This window comes from Panulirus ornatus, chromosome 43 (genome assembly GCF_036320965.1).
Source record: "Panulirus ornatus isolate Po-2019 chromosome 43, ASM3632096v1, whole genome shotgun sequence".
NCBI classification, from domain to species: domain Eukaryota; kingdom Metazoa; phylum Arthropoda; class Malacostraca; order Decapoda; family Palinuridae; genus Panulirus; species Panulirus ornatus.
The window spans coordinates 8,881,282-8,903,476 of record NC_092266.1 but is presented as its reverse complement, the minus strand read 5'-3'; the positions used below and the strand labels follow the sequence as shown (position 1 = coordinate 8,903,476).

The following is a 22,195-nucleotide window of genomic DNA, read 5'->3' as shown; positions in this document are numbered from 1 at the left end:
TCAACCACGCTCTTTTTATTTCCACACATCTCTCTTACCCTTACGTTACTTACTCGATCAAACCACCTCACACCACACACACCACACATTGTTGAAAATATTATCAAAATTTCAAGAAAATATTCTTGAATTCACATCATACAGTAAGTACTAGGTAGGCACCAATCAGAAAGGTTCTACCACCTGGCTCCTGGGATGAGTACAGACCACAGCAAAGTGAGCCAGTACTCCAATATATGTCATGTATCCCTTCCCTTGTCCCAGATTGCTGTCTTTCATTTCTGCCTCACATACAGGGGAACTGTTGAAATTTAGTCCATAAACATAAAGTCTCTCAATCTCTCACACACCATCTGGCAACACATAATTCACAAGATCCAATAACGAAATCATAAATTTCCTTTATCCCAAGGACAGGGGTAGACATATATCTGCAGCATGTCACAGGTGGTAGCACAGTCCTAGAAAGCCTCCCATCCTTGCATCATCACTTTCCAAAGACAGGAACACAATAAGCCAAGCATGGATCTTTCCTTGAAGGCTTAGGCTGGGTTGCCTGAAGGGGCATGGATTTTCTTATATTGGAGGACTTGTCACAGATACAAGTTCACATCAAGGCCAGGGATTAAGTGAAACATAGATTTTTTTTTCATTATACTTTGTCGCTGTCTCCCGCATTAGTGAGGTAGCGCAAGGAAACAGATGAAAGAATGGCCCAACCCACCCACATACACATGTATATACATACACGTCCACACACACACATATACATACCTATACATTTCAATGTATACACATATATACATATTATTATTATCTTATTATACTTTGTTGCTGTCTCCCACGTTAGCGAGGTAGCGCAAGGAAACAGACGAAAGAATGGCCCAACCCACCCACATACACATGTATATACATACACGTCCACACACACACACATATACATACCTATACATTTCAATGTATACCCATATATACACAGACATATACATATATACACGTGTACATAATTCATACTTGCTGCCTTTATTCATTCCTGTCATCATCCCGCCACACATGAAATAACAACCCCCTAACCCCACATGTGCGTGGGGTAGCGCTAGGAAAAGACAACAAAGGCCACATTCGTTCACACTCAGTCTCTAGCTGTCATGTATAATGCACTGTAACCACAGCTCCCTTTCCACATCCAGGCCCCTCAAAACTTTCTATGGTTTACCCAAGACGCATCACATACCCTGGTTTTCTCTTTCACTAACACTTTTACTTCTTCATTCCACAACTCACTACCCTTTCCAATCTGCTTCCCTCTCACACTTCGCAAACCACACGCATCTCTTGCACATGCCATCACTGCTTCCCTTAATACATTCCATTCCTCATCCACTCCCCTTAATTCATTTGCTCTCACATTTTGCCATTCTACACTCAATTATTGCTGGTGCTTCTTTGCACAAGTCTCTTTTCCAAACTCAAATATTCTCACCACTCTCTTCTCCCTGACATTTCTACCTCTTTTTCGAAATCCTCTAATCTTCACCCTCAGCCTCACAAGACAGTGATCGGATATCCCACCAGCAGCCCCTCTGAGCACATTTACATACAAAAGTCTCTCTTTTTACAAACCTATAAATTAATACTAATCTAATAATGCCTGTTGACCATCTCTCCTACTCACAAATGTATACTTGTGTGTATCTCTTTTCAAACGAGGTATTCCCAATCACCAGTCTTTTTTCAGCACACAAATCCAAAAGCTCTTCACCATTTCCATTCACAAAAGTGAATACCCCATGTACACTAATCAAACCCTCAACTGCCACATTGCTCACTTCCACATTTAAGTCACCCATCTCTAATACCTGGTCTTGTGCACCAAAACTGCTGACACAGTCACTCAGCATGTAATATTGAAATTCTATGCAGACAGGAATTCCAAGAAGAAAATAACGATTAGAAAAACTATGAAAGAGGGTAAGAGTACTGAGCATGATCAAGTGATGATGGAATGGTTTCGACAGCACTGGAGTGATGGAGTGGACTTGTCAGGTAGCATGATAATGGACCAGGCTAAGTTTTTCCGTAAAGAACTTAAATTATAACATGAGCATGACTATAGTGAAGGATGGCTTCAAAGATTCAAGATGCATCATGGAATCTCCATGAATAAGGTGTGCAGAGAAAAGCAGTCTGCAAACCACGAAGGAGTTGCCGAGTATGTAGACAAATTTGTGAAACTCATAGCTGACAAGCACCTAAGTACTAAGCAGGTCTACAATGCAGACGAATACTTTAGACATATGGTATACTTTAGACACATGGGAGATGTATGATTAATGGGTTAGAGGTGTGTTGATGAACTATTATTACGTGATCACAGTTGGTCTAGCAAAATGGTTAATACAGCAAGGCTTTAGAACCAAAAGTGCTGGAAAATTGGTGGTATACCTGTATACATACAATATTTATCCATCATACTTATTCGCTGTCTCCTGCGTTTGCAAGGTAGCACAAGGAAACAGATGAAAGAATGGCCCAACCCACCCACATACAAACGATATACATAGACACTCACACAAGCACATATACATACCTATACATTTCAATGTATACATACATATACATACACGGACATATACACATATACACACTCATACTTGCTGCCCCCATCCATTCACCCGGCCACACATGAAACGGCACCCCCTCCCCCCGCGGTAGGTAGCGCTAGGAAAAGACAACAAACGCAACATTTGTTCACACTCAGTCTCTAGCTGTCATGTGTAATGCACCGAAACCACAGCTCCCTTTCCACATCCAGGCCCCAAAGACCTTTCCATGGTTTACCCCAGACGTTTCACATGCCCTGGTTCTGTCTAATGACGGCACAAAATTTATGTCCTTTTTGCTGGCATGGTTGATGACGCAGACACAGAGTAAAACTGCATGATCTTGGGATAAGAAGTCATCTGTGCTGAAGTTTTGGAAATGTGTTTCCATGTACTGTGTGAAAACTGACCAGTCTACTTTCCTGTACTTATTTTTTTTATTGGGGGGGGGGAGTTTAGATGTAGTGATATCAGGATGGGCAAGTAGTCAGAGGATAGGTCATACAGCAGTTCTAGTTGTTTCATGTCTACAATTAGCGAATTTATGAAACTGAAAAAATCTCCTTAACCCAGGACTAAATGGTTTCAGGGCAGGAAGATCTTTCCCTTTTCAGTTGTTTGACCACTGTAAGATGGTTGAGGCTCTAAAGAACAAACAGAATGCTGTGATGAGCAAAATATGATGTTCTGTTAAGGACAACTGCTGGAAATGGTGGGATGAGATTCTGGTTGGTAGGTTGCAGAGGTTAATACCCAGATGTTGTAGTTGGTTTATGAATTGTTCACCCTGGAGACTATGCATGTGTGTGTTGAGCCAAGTGGAATGGTGGGCATACTGACACACACACACACACACACACACACACACACACACACACACACACACACACACACACAAGAGAGAGAGAGAGAGAGAGAGAGAGAGAGAGAGAGAGAGAGAGAGAGAGAGAGAGAGAGAGAGAGAGAGAGAGAGAGAGAGAGATTGTGAAGGAGGGAGGTAGGTATATTTTTTTTTGTTAGCTGAGACACACAGGCAACTGAGGCCCTAATCAAGGCAATTTCATTTACACTTTAAAAATATACCCTAGCCTGAGTCTAGTACCCATTTTCTGGACCAACCCCTAGAATTGGACAAACAGCTGGGTTGACTGTGGACTAACTGCCACAACCAGGATTCAAACCTATGAGATCAATCCCTGGCAACCGGTAAATGCATCAAGGTCAGTAACAGTAACTGCTCCACCATAAAGTTCATAACATCCTGAGCATTCTAGTTAGTACTGTTTAGTTTTATTTTCATAGACTGTATTTCTATGGAGAGATGTTTTGTGATGTCAGTGGTCTTAAGAAAGGTATGATTTGGTGGACCAATGTAACAAGTCCCCCTCCTTGTCCTTGTCTGGCATTTCTTACAGTTGTAACGCTGCAGAAAAGTGCAAGGGTAGATCTGGATGTGTCTGGTTTCTTGGATGAGGACTATTTGCATGTGTGTTGTCCGAGTTGGTTCAATATTCTGCGTGTTTGTTCTTGTTGCCATTGTCGCCAAGTTGCAAGATATTTAGTTTGTCTTTGGAGTTCTATGGAGATGGATGGTGTATTTATGAAGGTTGAGAGTCTGCATTCTGTGATGTTTGTCAAGAGTTTGTGCTAGAGGTGAGAGGAGTTTATGATAGTATAATGGGAGTTGCTGAATGGTTGTTGCATTTCCAATATTCTGAAGCTTTTAAAGGATGACAGTGATGTACAATGGAAGGAATACCAATGAGCACATATGGGGCATATGACAGCATGCTTGTTGGTGATAAGCATTTGGCACAACAGTTTAAGGTTTAACAGTGATCCAGGGTCAGGGTTCTGTCATCTGCTTGCATAAACAGCTGGAGACAATATCAAGGCCATTATCTCCCAGTGCTGAAAAAAATGTGTGTGAATGTGTAGATGTTTGGGTACAACCCATGGTCTGGCAAGGTAGCGAGGAACAGCCCAAGACTGTGTTCCATATGGGAGCAGGGATAGTATTATTTTTTTTCATAAAGAACACTATCCTGACAGAAGCACTAAAAATTTCAGCATCTTACACTCCTCTTAATGTACTCACTAACTCATTCCTTCAACTGGATGCGATGTCTTCATCTATGCCTTCACTTCTCTACCTCACTGTAGAGATCAAACAGCAGTGTCATCTGCAAATAGCAAGACATCTGATTTCCATTTTCATTTCTAGTTTACATATTGAAGTTACCCATAATTACTGCTCTAATTCCTACACCATTTCAAAAAAGAAAGCTTAAAAAAGTGCCAAAACACCCAACAAAATAAAGAAAACTTTTTCTTTTTTTTTCATACTATTCGCCATTTCCCGCATTAGCGAGGTAGCGTTGAGAACAGAGGACTGGGCCCTTGAGGGAATATCCTCACCTGGGCCCCTTCTCTGTTCCCTCTTTTGGAAAATTAAAAAAAAAAGTGAGAGGGGAGGATTTCCAGCCCCCCCGCTCCCTCCCCTTTTAGTCGCCTTCTACGACACGCAGGGAATACGTGGGAAGTATTCTTTCTCCCCTATCCCCAGGGATAATAAAGAAAACTACAAACACATATTTCCAAAATCAAGAAATAATCACCAGACTTCATAGTGGTAACGTTAATTCTATCACACATTCAGTAGCTTTTACAAACAAAACCCTTAGTTAAAAGCAGTCTTTAACCTTTCCTCATGACAAATGTCTACATCACTGACTATATAGCTACCAAACAATCCATGCCCTTGTGTCTGACAATTTTATATTGAACATCAATTTCTTTTTCATACATGCTCACAATTTCTCACATAAGCAAGGCAGCATCAAGAACAGATGACAGAGCCTAGAGGGGGAAAATCCTCACTTGGCTCCTGGCTCTGTTCTTTCTTTTGGAAAGTAATACAGGAAGGGGGGATTTCCAGCCATCCACCACTCCCGCCCCTTTCAGTTACCTACAACATGCAGTGAATACGTGAGCAATGTTTTCTCCCCTATCCCAAGGGAAAGAACATGAATTTAATAAATAAATATTCCTGAAAATAGAGACTAAGGAAAATATGATTAACCAAAAATCTACAGTCAGTTGCAAGAGGTGAGTAAAGGGGTGGGGGCAAGAGGATGTAATCCCTTCCCACCTGAATCATAACTTTTAAAAAATTGTAACACAGACAAAAAATCTTCATCAAAGGCTCAGGCTAGGTTGTCTAAAAGTGCTTGGTTGTAACCAAGATGAAAACATGAAGAGACTGGAGCTATGTTTGAAGAGAAAAGTTTTGAGTGTTCTGGCTCTTGTTTTAACAAAGCTGTAGTGTATGCAAATGTCATCATCCTATTAATTCTCCAATTCCAGAGAAATGGAGTCTGAAAGTTCCAGAATGGGAATGTCCTTTGTGGGGTAGCTGGAACATAGCAGATGTTATATTTGAACAGCTTAAGGTCCATTTTTTCTTCTTAAAAATAACATGCTGGACAGGAGGCACCACAGAGTAACAGTCATTGACGTGATCTATCAGCTCCTGCCACATCACGGACATGACAAAAAGGCATTGATTGTCTTTTAAGATTCAATCAGCTGTGAAGGTTTGTTGCAAATGTATTGCATCAAATGTGTGGGGGCCAAACTCTTGCCCTGGTCCCCAACCTTACAACCAAAGTAAAGATTGCAAGCTTTCCTGAAGACGGGTTATGGCACGCTTCTGTGGTGCAAGAGTCACCTCCCCACTAACATATAAGTTATCTGCACTGTTTCATGCACTTACATGGCATCCTTGCTGACATTAGACATTTAGCAAAGATATCACTCAACAGTCAGTCATATGTGGTCCATTTCATTTCAACAAAATGACACAAAATCAGCATATTGCAGTGCAAGCAGCAAGCATTGTACATATTGTATCTGAAAAAAGAAACTGGCTTACATTATGAGATTAATGTGTAAGCCAATTCCAGCTAAAATAAAGACAGAGATACTAAACGACTGCATGACAAGAGTGCGACATGAACAGAAATGTCAATATGAGGAAAAGACTTGTAAAAAATGAGTATAATACATGCACAGGGCAAATCCCCGGTAGGAAAAGATGAGCAGCAAGTATGAGGATGCAATAACTTGATGCTGACTGCATCATTCACTTCCCAGGCTCTGGGTTGCCAGATCTTTCTTTAAAGCCAACAACACTAAGACCAGTGCAAATTTTACACATTGGGACCCACCCAAAAAAACTACCTGCACATGTTGCCAAGGAGAAGAATTTCCCTGCATTTAAGTCACATCTAGACAAATACTTCAGTGGTACCGATTATCTGTAAATATGTCTGTCAGAGAACAATATAATATGCAAAATTTCAACCTCTAATTTTTGATATCTGACTTTCTTGCTAGGTTACCAAGCAGCCAACATTAGAACAGATCATGATTTCCATTTCATTATTTTCCTTTAAAATTCCAAAGCCAGTACATATATTCTCTTCATACTGAATGGCGTTCCTTCACTGCTATTTTCCTGCAGGGTGATGTGCTGAAAGGAGAGGCAAGTGGGGAGGAGCCTTCTTTTTCATTTTCCCGTGTCTGCCTGCATACTATAATTGTCCTTAAACAGATAACACTTTCACACACTGCCCTGTCTTCTGCTATCTTTTGTCCCACATAATCATGTTTTTTTTTTTTTTTTTTTTTTTTTTTTTTTTTTTTTTTTATACTTTGTCGCTGTCTCCCGCGTTTGCGAGGTAGCGCAAGGAAACAGACGAAAGAAATGGCCCAACCCCCCCCCCCATACACATGTACATACACACGTCCAGACACGCAAATATACATACCTACACAGCTTTCCATGGTTTACCCCAGACGCTTCACATGCCTTGCTTCAATCCACTGACAGCACGTCAACCCCTGTATACCACATGACTCCAATTCACTCTATTTCTTGCCCTCCTTTCACCCTCCTGCATGTTCAGGCCCCGATCACACAAAATCTTTTTCACTCCATCTTTCCACCTCCAATTTGGTCTCCCTCTTCTCCTCGTTCCCTCCACCTCCGACACATATATCCTCTGGGTCAATCTCTCCTCACTCATTCTCTCCATGTGCCCAAACCATTTCAAAACACCCTCTTCTGCTCTCTCGACCACGCTCTTTTTATTTCCACACATCTCTCTTACCCTTACGTTACTTACTCGATCAAACCACCTCACACCACACATTGTCCTCAAACATCTCATTTCCAGCACATCCATCCTCCTGCGCACATCTCTATCCATAGCCCACGCCTCGCAACCATACAGCATTGTTGGAACCACTATTCCCTCAAACATACCCATTTTTGCTTTCCGAGATAATGTTCTCGACTTCCACACATTTTTCAAGGCTCCCAAAATTTTCGCCCCCTCCCCCACCCTATGATCCACTTCCGCTTCCATGGTTCCATCCGCTGACAGATCCACTCCCAGATATCTAAAACACTTCACTTCCTCCAGTTTTTCTCCATTCAAACTCACCTCCCAATTGACTTGACCCTCACCCCTACTGTACCTAATAACCTTGCTCTTATTCACATTTACTCTCAACTTTCTTCTTCCACACACTTTACCAAACTCAGTCACCAGCTTCTGCAGTTTCTCACATGAATCAGCCACCAGCGCTGTATCATCAGCGAACAACAATTGACTCACTTCCCAAGCTCTCTCATCCCCAACAGACTTCATACTTGCCCCTCTTTCCAGGACTCTTGCATTCACCTCCTTTACAACCCCATCCATAAACAAATTAAACAACCATGGAGACATCACACACCCCTGCCGCAAACCTACATTCACTGAGAACCAATCACTTTCCTCTCTTCCTACACGTACACATGCCTTACATCCTCGATAAAAACTTTTCACTGCTTCTAACAACTTGCCTCCCACACCATATATTCTTAATACCTTCCACAGAGCATCTCTATCAACTCTATCATATGCCTTCTCCAGATCCATAAATGCTACATACAAATCCATTTGCTTTTCTAAGTATTTCTCACATACATTCTTCAAAGCAAACACCTGATCCACACATCCTCTACCACTTCTGAAACCGCACTGCTCTTCCCCAATCTGATGCTCTGTACATGCCTTCACCCTCTCAATCAATACCCTCCCATATAATTTACCAGGAATACTCAACAAACTTATACCTCTGTAATTTGAGCACTCACTCTTATCCCCTTTGCCTTTGTACATAATCATGTATTAAAGCATTAAAATGCAGTGAACACCACACACCATCCCCACCACACTTAAAATCTCACCATAAGTATTCAGAGATAGCTGCACAAGCATACATACACACATACACACAAACATACAGTAAGTAAGCTATCAAAACTAATGACTTCTATACAGAACACATCCTTGAAAGATTAAGACTATAGCATCCTGAGGACCTAACACAAAATTATGAAATAAAAAAAAAATGTTCATAACGATGTGTGGGAGTACGTTCACAGTAAATGAGTTGAGGAGGAGTGGAACAGAATGTTGAAGACACAGTAATGCGGACAGCATACAAATATTTAAAAGGGTGCATTTTAGTTAATGGTCAAGAGATTGGGGGCCCCACTAATGTAAAACTCTTTCCCTGTAAAACACAAATAGTAATCAGACTAACCCATCCACTCTCTCTCTCTCTCTCTCTCTCTCTCTCTCTCTCTCTCTCTCTCTCTCTCACCAGCATCATTCATCATCCAACAATGACTTGTTGCAACACTGTCACAGGGGTTACAGATCCCCTTACTGCTCCCTTAGCTTGTCTTGAACACTAATCTGGACTGATCTCATCCTCATGCTATCTATCATGACAAGGTGAACAGCGCCATTAGCGAGACAGATTATTTTATTTCACTTTACCTTGGTTTTCGTCTCTGAAAGCTGACTATTTGTGTGCCCCCACCACAAGCTAGACCACACAATACTCAGCAAGCAGCTGCATCACATAATTAATGTGTGGCCATTGGCAAATCAAGAGTGGACTGTTTTGATAGAACCGTTTCTTTCCATGCTCCTCGAAACTTTGGAAATCTCTACCCTCTCATATCTTTCAAGTTCAGTTTCAATACTTTATCCCTTGATAGAGGAATGGGATCCCAGTGCTGTCACTAGGTACTCCTGCACAATACTACCAGAAGCATCTGGCAAGTGTCACGTGTACATATAAATATAACAATGGGTCTTACTAAAACCTAAGGAAGAAAGGACATTCCTTCAACACATCATCAATATTGTTTACAAAACATCTGGCCAGTATGAGGAAGATCATCATGTCTCCATCAAGGGGTCATGGAGGGTGGTCAAGCAGGCATTACAGAAGCGTTGTGTGTGGGGACATCCTAGAAGGTAGTGGACAAGGGTGTGGCTGTCAGATCTTTTGCATAGTGCACAAGCGCATTGCTCAGGGGAGGCAGGATGCCAATCTCCCAAGCAAAGTCATACCCAATGATGATAAGACAGCAATCACATCCCTTTTCCATAGACATACATGAAGAGTTTACAGAAGGTATCGTACCAAGTGGGCGGGGAGTCCAGGGGGATGGCTGCTTCCCAAGCTTCTCTCTACTTGTGGCAAATCTGGATCCCAAGTTGTAGAAACGTTCGAGGAACAATGAAGTAACGTGCAGTCTTGTTACAGCCACTCTTGGCAAGACCATCTGCTGCCCCATTCCCTAAGATATCGACTTGATTAGGTATACACAGAAATGTCAAAGGACAGCCTGCATCCAGAAGTGTTGATGTTAGCCCTTGTATTTGGAGGATGAGGTCCTTATTCTCCCCTGATCCAAGTGCAATCCCATCGGAAGCAGACCTGGAGTTGCAGCAGACAAACAGGGGGTAGAAACCACCAGCATTTTCCTCAGCAAGAAGAGCAGCAAAAAGGGCTATCAGCTCAGCCTGAGTATAGGATGCCCCATCAGAAACTCTGAGAGTCTGACAGGCTCAGGGGCATCAGGACAGGAGACTTAGACACCAGCCCCAGCCTTGCCCATAGCAAGGTCAACAGAGTCATCAAAGTAGAGGACGACCCTACCTGAAGACCACTGGGCAATCCTGGAGAGGTGGTATGTGTGGAGATGACATGATTCATGTGAGATTTCAGGAAAAGTCCAGCTAGGGCAATCACTTCAGGTTGAAAAGTCCAGCCATGTAGAGGGAGATGAACCAACAGCAAGTTTGACAACAATATTAGGCAGTAGGTCGTGTTCTTGAAGGGCTTGGTTGAGTTACCCTCACCATCTTCTAGGAGGAGGTCGGCCTCGAAAAGCAGAAGTCAAGTTGGCCTGGACATTGTTGCCTCACGGATCCCACAGAATGGAAACGGCAGTTTTCAAGTAAATCTCCTGTACACGATCCTGTAAGAAGGAAAGACCGTGTTCGGTATACAGGGAAGTAGACTGTGTCCACTGAGGGGCCCCAAGGATGATACGAGCAGCCTTTCTCTGGATAACTTCGATATGGTTGACAGCATTCCAACTAAAGTTGATGAGGGGAGGGGAGGCACAGTCAACACAGGAGTGGACCAAGGACTTGTACATGGTGAGAAGTACAGGGGTGTTGGCACCAAGGGAACTCCTGCAAATGGTGGAGAGGGGAGCAACATGCCAAAAGCACATGTCTGGAAGATAACAGACTTCAGGGATCTGACCGCGTGTGAGTTACATACACACCCAGGTATTTTGTTTCATTAACCCAGTCCATGGACATTCCTGATAAAAACAAGGGGGTAGGTATAAAAAGACCATGCCACATGGCTTTTGTCTTCACAGTTGAAAGACAGAAACCAAGTGAACCACACTCCCTGGAGACCAAATCAAGGACTTCCAGCATGCTAAGCTAGTCAGGGGCTTGGAGAAGGACATCAGCATATCCTGAGTGGACAACTCCTGTTGGCCATGGGAGAGATGCAATGGAGTGCATAAGTGTTAAACAAGGTGGGACTCAGGACTCCACCTTGAGGGGTGCTGAGGTTCATTTCTTGAACAAGAGATATAGAGCCTTCAACACGAACCTGGACCTAACATCCTGTGAGGTAAGGGGCAATCAATCAAAGAAATCACTCTTTAACCCCTAAGCATGCAAATGCAGCTAAAATGAGGGCAGGCTGAGCTGTCTCAAAGGCTTCCATAATATCAAGGAAGACGGAAGCACAAGCAGCCTGATTGCAATAAGGGGAAGCAATGGAGAGTGCTGTGCTACAATGTTATATGAAACCAATGAGGGAGTTGTGGAAGCCACCTATGGTGTGAAGAAGGTGACAAAGTATTATTATCTCCATCATCCTGCAAACACAGGAGGTAAAGCTAAGGTGTTGATGTTTCCCAGGATCTCCCAGCTTAGGGATGGGAACAATTCTAGCCTTTTTCCAGTTAAACAGGAGAGCCCTAAATTCACATGGCATATTGTACAGAGTGAATAAGGGGCCATTAGGAATATTAGTACAGGCATTAAGGACAGAGCAGAATATATGATCATCCCCAGAAGAGGTGTCTTTTCCAGAACAATGAGCACAGTCAAGCTCGAACTGTGTGATGGAACGATCAGTGAGGGTCCCTCCACTTGACACATGTCACTTTCTTGACCTTTCTTCCCTCATTCTCTTCATATGTCCAAACCATTTTAGCACACCAACTTCAGCTTTCTCAATCACACTATTGCTATTCATACACATCTCTTTAACTCTTTCATTACTTACTTGATCAAATTACCACACACTGCAAAATGTCCGCAAATATCTAATTTCCATCATATCCACCTTCCTCTGCACAGCCTTTTCTAAAGCCTATGCCTTGCATCCATATAACATTGTTAGAATTACTATTCCTTCAAACACACCCATTTTTGCCATCCTAAATAATGTTCCCTCTTTCCATACATTCTTCGCCCATCCTCCATCATATAACTCACTTTCACTTCATTGGTTCCATTTACAGCCATGTCTTACAGCCATGCCACTTCCAGATATCTAAAACACTTCACTTCCTCCGGTATTTCTACATTCAAACTCACAACCCAACTAACTTGTCCCTCAACTTTGTTAAACCTAATAACTTTGTTTTCATTCACACTGTTAAACTTAATAACCTTGTTTTCATTCACACAGTTAAACCTAATAACCTTGCTTTTATGCACACTTAAACCTAATAATCTTGTTTTCATTCTTGCTGTTAAACCTAATAACCTTGCTTTTACTTACAATCACTCTCAACTTTCTCCTTTCACACACTCATCCAAACTTAGCCACCAGCTTCTTAAGTTACTCACTTGAATCTGACACCAGTGTTTCATCACTGGCAAACAACAACTGACTAATTTCCCAAGCCCTTTCAACCCCAGCAGACAGCATACTTGTCCCTCTCTTCAAAACTCCCTCACCATCCCATCCATAAACAAACTGAACAATCATGATGGCATCTCACATCCCTGCAGCAGACCATCCTTTTCTTGGATTTATTCACTCTCCATTCTTCCCTCTTGTACATATGTCTTTAACCCTTGATGAAAACTTCTCTGCTTCTAACAGCTTATCTCCCACACCATATATTCTTAGACCTTCCACAAAGCATCTCTATCAACCCTGTCATACATCTCCAGATCTATAAAAGCCACATACAAATCCATCTTTTTTCTCAATATTTTTCACACACATTCTTCAATACAAACACCTGATCCACACATCCTCTACCACTTCTAAAACCACACTGCTCCTCCCTTATCTGATGTTCTGGACATACCTTCACCCTCTATCAATACCCTCCCATACAACTTACCAGGTATACTCAACAAAATTATACCTCAGAAGTTTGAACACTCACCTTTATCCCCCTTGCCTTTATACAATGACACTATGCATGCATTCTGCCTATCTTCAGGCACCTCACCATGATCCATACATACACAAATTATCCTTACCATCCAACCAAAAACACATTCATTCCCTTTCTTGATATATTCATTAGCAATACCATCCAATCTAGCTGCCTTGCTGCTTTCCATCTCATGCAAGGCTTTCACCACCTCTTTTCTCTTCACCAAACCAAGGCTTTCACCACCTCTTCTCTCTTCACCAAACCAATCTCCATGACTCTCTCACTTTACATATTACCCCAACAAAAATACCCTACATCTGCCACTCTATCATCAAACACAATTAACAACCCTTCAAAATACTCATTTTTTCTCCTCCTCACTTCATCACTACCTGTTTTCACTTTCCATTATGCCTTCTCACCGATGTTCCCATTTGTTCCCTTGTCTTTTGCACATTATTTACCTCCTTCCAAAACATCCTTTTATTCTCTCTGAAGTTTATTGATGCTCTCTCACACCAATTCTTATTGGCCCTTTTTTTCGACCCTTGCACCTTCCTCGTGACTCCCTGCTGCTTTCTCTTATACATCTCCCAATCATTTGCACTCCTTCCCTTTAAGTACCACCCAAACACCTCTCTTTTCTCTCACGCACACCTTTACTTCTTCATCCACCACTCATTACCCTTTCTAGTCTGCCCATATCCCATCTTCTGCATGCCATAAGCAACCCTTGCACATGCCATCACTGCTTCCCTAAATACCTCCTATTCCTTAATCATTCCCCTCGTTTCATTTACTCTCACCTTTTGCCATTCTACACTCAATCTCTCCAGGTATTTCTTCACACAAGTCTTCTTTTCAAGCTCATTTACTCTCATCACTCTCTTCTCACTGACACTTTCCTTTTTTCTTAATCCCCTACAAATCTTCACCCACCAGTTGCTCCACTCACAACATTTACATCCAAAAGTCTCTCTTTTGAATGTCTATCAATCTATATGTCATCCAATAATGCCCATTGACCCACTAATACATGCTCGCCTTCATCCATTCCCATCTCAAACCCGCCCCACAGGAAACAGCAAAAATGAATGAAGGAAAGGAAAAAATAACATTCATTCTCTTCCTTTCCCCCACACCCTATTGCGGCCTCATGTCAGTGAGGTAGCACCAGGAAATGGACAAAGAGAGACTACGCAGCTCACACCCATATACGAGATGTCATGTGCTATGCAATGAAACCGCAGCCACCCTCCACCTTCAGTTTTACGGACATCAATCTAGAACTTACTTCCTTACTCCCTATCACATACTCCCACAATTCCTGCTTCATGAGTAGTGCTACTCCTTCCTTAGCCCTTGTCTTCTCACCCACCCCTAACTTTACTCCAAAGATATTTCCAAACCATTCTTTCCCTTTACCCTTCAGCTTCATTACACTCGAAGCTAGATCATCCACGTTTCCTTCCTCAAACATACTACCTATTTGTCCCATCCTCTCATTTTGGTTACGTGAATACACATTCAAACACCCAAACCGAGCCTTCGAGGAGAATGAGCACTCCCCACCAGGCTCCTTTTTCTGTTTCCTCTTTACGAAAATGAAATACAAGCAGAGGATTTCCAGCCCCTGCTACTGCCACCTTTAGTCACCTTTTACGACACACGGGGAATACAGAGGTACAATTCTTTCTTCCTTACCTCAGAGATACTGTACACCTGATCCTTTACTTATGACCTGTGCAACTCACAACCATCCATAAATACAAATGGAAAAAACATAGATTAAAGGTGAGTGTTCAACCTACAGAGGCATAAGTTTGTTGAGTAATCCTGGGAAATTATATGGGAGGGTACTGATTGAGAGGGTGAAAGCATGTGCAGAGCATCAGACTGGGGAAAAGAAGTATGGTTTCAAAAGAGGAAGAGGATATGTGGATTAGATGCTTGCTTTGAATAATGTATGTGAGAAATACTTAGAAAAACAGATGAATTTGTATGTAGCATTTATGGATCTGGAGAAGGCACATGATAGGGTGGATAGAGATGCTTTGGAGAGGGTTTTAAGAGTATGTGGTGTGGGAGGTAAGTGGCTAAAAGCAGTGTGGATCAGATGCTTACTTTGGATAATGTATATGAGAAATACTTAGAAAAACAGATGGATTTGTATGTAGCATTTATGGATCTGGAAAAGGCACATGATACGATTGATAGAAATGCTTGGGGAAGGTTTTAAGAGTATATGGTGTGGGAGGTAAGTGACTAGAGGCAGTGAAAAGTTTTTACCAAGGATGTAAGGTTTGTGTACGAATAGGAAGAAAGAGAGTGATTGGTTCCCAGTGAATGTCAGTTTGCAGCAGGGGTGTGTGATGTCCCCGTGGTTGCTTAATCTGTTTATGGATAGGGTGGTTAGGGAGTTTTCGAGAGAGGGGCGAGTATGTAGTCTGTTGGCGATGAGAGGACCTGGGAAGTAAGTCAGCTGTTGTTCGCCGATGATACACCTCTAGTGGCTGATTCGAGTGAGAAACTGCAGAGGTTGGTGACTGAGCTTAGAAAAGTGCGTGAAAGGAGAAAGTTGGGTGTAAATGTGAATAAGAGCAAGGTTATTATGTTCAATTGGGGTGAGGGGCAAGTTAATTGGGATGTAAGTTTGAATGGAGAAAAATTGGAGGAAGTGAAGTGTTTTAGATATCTGGGAGAGGACGTAGCAGTGAATGGAACCATGGAAGCGGAAGTGAGTCACAGGGTGGGCGAGGGGGCAAAGGTTCTGGGAGTGATGAAGAATGTGTGGAATGAGAGAACATTATCTCAATAAGCAAAAATGTCTGAAGGAAAAGTAGCTCCAAAAATGTTATACAGTTGCGAGGCATGGGCTACAGATAGGGTTGCGCATAGGAGGGTGGATGTGTGGAAATGAAAATTTTGAGGACAATTTGTGGTGTGAGGTGGTTTGATCAAGTAAGTAATGAAAGGGTAAGAGAGATGTGTAAAAAGAGAAAGTGTGTGGTTGAGAGGGTGGAAGAGGGTGTGCTGAAATGGTTTGGGCATATGGAGAGAATGAGTGAGGAAAGATTGTGAAAGAGGATATACGTGTCAGAGGTGGAGGGAACATGAACAAGGAGACCAAATTGGGGGAGGTAGGATGGCGTGAAAAAGATTTTGAGCAATCAGGGCCTGAACATACAGGAGGGTGAGAGGTGTGAAAGGAAAAAGAGTGAAATGGAATGATGTGATATACAAGGGTTGAAGTGCTGTAAGTGGAATGAACCAGGGCATGCAAAGTGTCTGGGGTAAACCATGGAAAGGTCTGTGGGGCCTAGATGTGGACAGGAAGCTGTGGTTTTGGTGCATTACACATGACAGCTAGAGACATGTGTGAACAAATGTGGCATTTTTTGTCTGTTTTCCTAATGCTACCTCGCTGAAGCAAGGGAGTAACGATGCTGTTCCCTGAGGAGCGGGGTAGCACCAGGAATGGATGAAGGCAAGCAACTATGAATATGTACATGTACATGTATATATATATATATATATACATATATATATATATATATTTCTTTTTTTTATTATTATACTTTGTCGCTGTCTCCCGCGTTTGCGAGGTAGCGCAAGGAAACAGACGGAAGAAATGGCCCAACCCCCCCCCCCATACACATGTATATACATACGTCCACACACGCAAATATACATACCTACACAGCTTTCCATGGTTTACCCCAGACGCTTCACATGCCTTGATTCAATCCACTGACAGCACGTCAACCCAGGTATACCACATCGCTCCAATTCACTCTATTCCTTGCCCTCCTTTCACCCTCCTGCATGTTCAGGCCCCAATCACACTAAATCTTTTTCACTCCATCTTTCCACCTCCAATTTGGTTTCCCTCTTCTCCTCGTTCCCTCCACCTCCAACACATATATCCTCTTGGTCAATCTTTCCTCACTCATTCTCTCCATGTGCCCAAACCACTTCAAAACACCCTCTTCTGCTCTCTCAACTACGCTCTTTTTATTTCCACACATCTCTCTTACCCTTACGTTACTCACTCGATCAAACCACCTCACACCACACATTGTCCACAAACATCTCATTTCCAGCACATCCATCCTCCTGCGCAAACCTCTATCCATAGCCCACGCCTCGCAACCATACAGCATTGTTGGAACCACTATTCCTTCAAACATACCCATTTTTGCTTTCCGAGATAATGTTCTCGACTTCCACACATTCTTCAAGGCCCCCAGAATTTTCGCCCCCTCCCACACCCTATGATCCACTTCCGCTTCCATGGTTCCATCCACTGCCAGATCCACTCCCAGATATCTAAAACACTTCACTTCCTCCAGTTTTTCTCCATTCAAACTCACCTCCCAATTGACTTGACCCTCAACCCTACTGTACCTAATAACCTTGCTCTTATTCACATTTACTCTTAACTTTCTTCTTCCACACACTTTACCAAACTCAGTCACCAGCTTCTGCAGTTTCTCACATGAATCAGCCACCAGCGCTGTATCATCAGCGAACAACAACTGACTCACTTCCCAAGCTCTCTCATCCCCAACAGACTTCATACTTGCCCCTCTTTCCAAAACTCTTGCATTTACCTCCCTAACAACCCCATCCATAAACAAATTAAACAACCATGGAGACATCACACACCCCTGCCGCAAACCTACATTCACTGAGAACCAATCACTTTCCTCTCTTCCTTCACGTACACATGCCTTACATCCTCGATAAAAACTTTTCACTGCTTCTAACAACTTTCCTCCCACACCATATATTCTTAATACCTTCCACAGAGCATCTCTATCAACTCTATCATATGCCTTCTCCAGATCCATAAATGCTACATACAAATCCATTTGCTTTTCTAAGTTTTTCTCACATACATTCTTCAAAGCAAACACCTGATCCACACATGCTCTACCACTTCTGAAACCACACTGCTCTTCCCCAATCTGATGCTCTGTACATGCCTTCACCCTCTCAATCAATACCCTCCCATATAATTTACCAGGAATACTCAACAAACTTATACCTCTGTAATTTGAGCACTCACTCTTATCCCCTTTGCCTTTGTACAATGGCACTATGCACGCATTCCGCCAATCCTCAGGCACCTCACCATGAGTCATACATACATTAAATAACCTTACCAACCAGTCAACAATACAGTCACCCCCTGGATGTTTTGGCTCTGAGTGAAACGAAGCTCAAGGGTAAAGGGGAAGAGTGGTTTGGGAATGTCTTGGGAGTAAAGTCAGGGGTTAGTGAGAGGACAAGAGCAAGGGAAGGAGTAGCAATACTCCTGAAACAGGAGTTGTGGGAGTATGTGATAGAATGTAAGAAAGTAAATTCTCGATTAATATGGGTAAAACTGAAAGTTGATGGAGAGAGGTGGGTGATCATTGGTGCATATGCACCTGGGCATGAGAAGAAAGATCATGAGAGGCAAGTGTTTTGGGAGCAGCTGAATGAGTGTGTTAGTGGTTTTGATGCACGAGACCGGGTTATAGTGATGGGTGATTTGAATGCAAAGGTGAGTAATGTGGCAGTTGAGGGAATAATTGGTATACATGGGGTGTTCAGTGTTGTAAATGGAAATGGTGAAGAGCTTGTAGATTTATGTGCTGAAAAAGGACTGATGATTGGGAATACCTGGTTTAAAAAGCGAGATACACATAAGTATACTTATGTAAGTAGGAGAGATGGCCAGAGAGCGTTATTGGATTACGTGTTAATTGACAGGCGTGTGAAAGAGAGACTTTTGGATGTTAATGTGCTGAGAGGTGCAACTGGTGGGATGTCTGATCATTATCTTGTGGAGGCTAAGGTGAAGATTTGTATGGGTTTTCAGAAAAGAAGAGTGAATGTTGGGGTGAAGAGGGTGGTGAGAGTAAGTGAGCTTGGGAAGGAGAACTGTGTGAGGAAGTACCAGGAGAGACTGAGTACAGAATGGAAAAAGGTGAGAACAATGGAAATAAGGGGAGAGGGGGAGGAATGGGATGTATTTAGGGAATCAGTGATGGATTGCGCAAAAGATGCTTGTGACATGAGAAGAGTGGGAGGTGGGTTGATTAGAAAGGGTAGTGAGTGGTGGGATGAAGAAGTAAGAGTATTAGTGAAAGAGAAGAGAGAGGCATTTGGACGATTTTTGCAGGGAAAAAATGCAACTGAGTGGGAGATGTATAAAAGAAAGAGACAGGAGGTCAAGAGAAAGGTGCAAGAGGTGAAAAAAAGGGCAAATGAGAGTTGGGGTGAGAGAGTATCATTAAATTTTAGGGAGAATAAAAAGATGTTCTGGAAGGAGGTAAATAAAGTGCGTAAGACAAGGGAGCAAATGGGAACTTCAGTGAAGGGCGCAAACGGGGAGGTGATAACAAGTAGTGGTGATGTGAGAAGGAGATGGAGTGAGTATTTTGAAGGTTTGTTGAATGTGTTTGATGATAGAGTGGCAGATATAGGGTGTTTTGGTCGAGGTGGTGTGCAAAGTGAGAGTGTTAGGGAAAATGATTTGGTAAACAGAGAAGAGGTAGTGAAATCTTTGCGGAAGATGAAAGCCAGCAAGGCAGCAGGTTTGGATGGTATTGCAGTGGAATATATATATATATATATATATATATATATATATATATATATATATATATACATATATATATATATATATATATATATATATATATATATACATATATATATATATATATATATATATATATATATTATCCCTGGGGATAGGGGAGAAAGAATACTTCCCACGTATTCCCTGCGTGTCGTAGAAGGCGACTAAAAGGGAAGGGAGCAGGGGGCTGGAAATCCTCCCCTCTCGTTTTTTTTTTTTTTCAAAAGAAGGAACAGAGAAGGGGGCCAGGTGAGGATATTCCCTCAACGGCCCAGTCCTCTGTTCTTAGCGCTACCTCGCTAATGCGGGAAATGGCGAATAGTATGAAAAAAAAAAAATATATATATATATATATATCGAGGATGTAAGGCATGTGTACATGTAGGAAGAAAGGAAAGTGATTGGTTCTCAGTGAATGTAGGTTTGCGGCAGGGGTGTGTGATGTCTCCATGGTTGTTTAATTTGTTTATGGATGGGGTTGTTAGGGAGGTGAATGCAAGAGTTTTGGAAAGAGGGGCAAGTATGCAGTCTGTTGGGGATGAGAGAGCTTGGGAAGTGAGTCAGTTGTTGTTCGCTGATGATACAGCGCTGGTGGCTGATTCATGTAAGAAACTGCAGAAGCTGGTGACTGAGTTTGGTAAAGTGTGTGAAAGAAGAAAGTCAAGAGTAAATGTGAATAAGAGCAAGGTTATTAGGTACAGTAGGGTTGAGGGTCAAGTCAATTGGGAGGTAAGTTTGAATGGAGAAAAGCTGGAGGAAGTGAAGTGTTTTAGATATCTGGGAGTGGATCTGGCAGCAGATGGAACCATGGAAGCGGAAGTGAATCATAGGGTGGGGGAGGGGGCCAAAATTCTGGGAGACTTGAAGAATGTTTGGGAGTCGAGAACATTATCTCGGAAAGCAAATATGGGTATGTTTGAAGGAATAGTGGTTCCAACAATGTTGTATGGTTGCAAGGTGTGGGCTATGGATAGAGTTGTGCGCAGGAGGGTGGATGTGCTGGAAATGAGATGTTTGAGGACAATGTGTGGTGTGAGGTGGTTTGATCGAGTGAGTAACGTAAGGGTAAGAGAGATGTGTGGAAATAAAAAGAGCGTGGTTGAGAGAGCAGAAGAGGGTGTTTTGAAGTGGTTTGGGCACATGGAGAGGATGAGTGAGGAAAGATTGACCAAGAGGATATATGTGTCGGAGGTGGAGGGAGCAAGGAGAAGAGGGAGACCAAATTGGAGGTGGAAAGACGGAGTGAAAAAGATTTTGTGTGATCGGGGCCTGAACATGCAGGAGGGTGAAAGGAGGGCAAGGAATAGAGTGAATTGGAGCGATGTGGTATACCGGGGTTGACGTGCTGTCAGTGGATTGAATCAAGGCATGTGAAGCGTCTGGGGTAAACCATGGAAAGCTGTGTAGGTATGTATATTTGCGTGTGTGGACGTATGTATATACATGTGTATGGGGGGGGTTGGGCCATTTCTTTCGTCTGTTTCCTTGCGCTACCTCGCAAACGCGGGAGACCGACAAAGTATATAAAAAAAAAATATATATATATATATATATATATATATATATATATATATATATATATATATATATATATATATATATATATATATATATATATATATATATATGAAAACTATCACTCCAGTAACACAACTATAAACATTTAGTTGTGTTACTGGAGAAAAATGTAGCTTAGACATTGAAGCTTATTGATACAGTGGTTAAATTGATGAGAACTGCTACTGACGTTTGTGTAAATAAATTATACATTTCCTTTTTCCATAGCCAGAGGTTGAACCATTATGTGACATTCATTTTTTCATTCATTTCAAGCTAAAAGTTTCAGTTTTCTAAATTGTTTCTTACATTTTTCATATGTATATATATGTATGTGTGTGTGTGTGTGTATATGTGCGTATGTATGTGTATGTGTGTGTATGTGTATATGTATATATATATATGTATATTATCCCTGGGGATAGGGGTGAAAGAATACTTCCCACGTATTCCTCGCGTGTCGTAGAAAGCGACTAGAGGGGACGGGAGCGGGGGCCAGAAATCCTCCCCTCCTTGTATTTTTTTCACTTTCTAAAATGGGAAACAGAAGAA

General features: G+C 42.2%; 1 protein-coding gene across 8 annotated transcripts in view; it reads right to left on the bottom strand.

Moving 5' to 3' along the window:
* LOC139762302 (proto-oncogene c-Rel-like) overlaps window positions 1–22,195 on the bottom strand; it is a 280,381-nt gene that overhangs the window by 217,870 nt on the left and 40,316 nt on the right. For 5 of the 8 annotated variants that reach the window (XM_071686903.1, XM_071686902.1, XM_071686904.1 and 2 more), the window contains exon 2: window positions 4,702–4,786. The exons of the other annotated variants lie outside the window; for them this stretch is intronic. The gene's annotated coding sequence lies outside the window, so the exon portion shown is untranslated. The remainder of the gene's footprint in view (window positions 1–4,701; window positions 4,787–22,195) is intronic. 8 annotated transcript variants of the gene reach the window in all.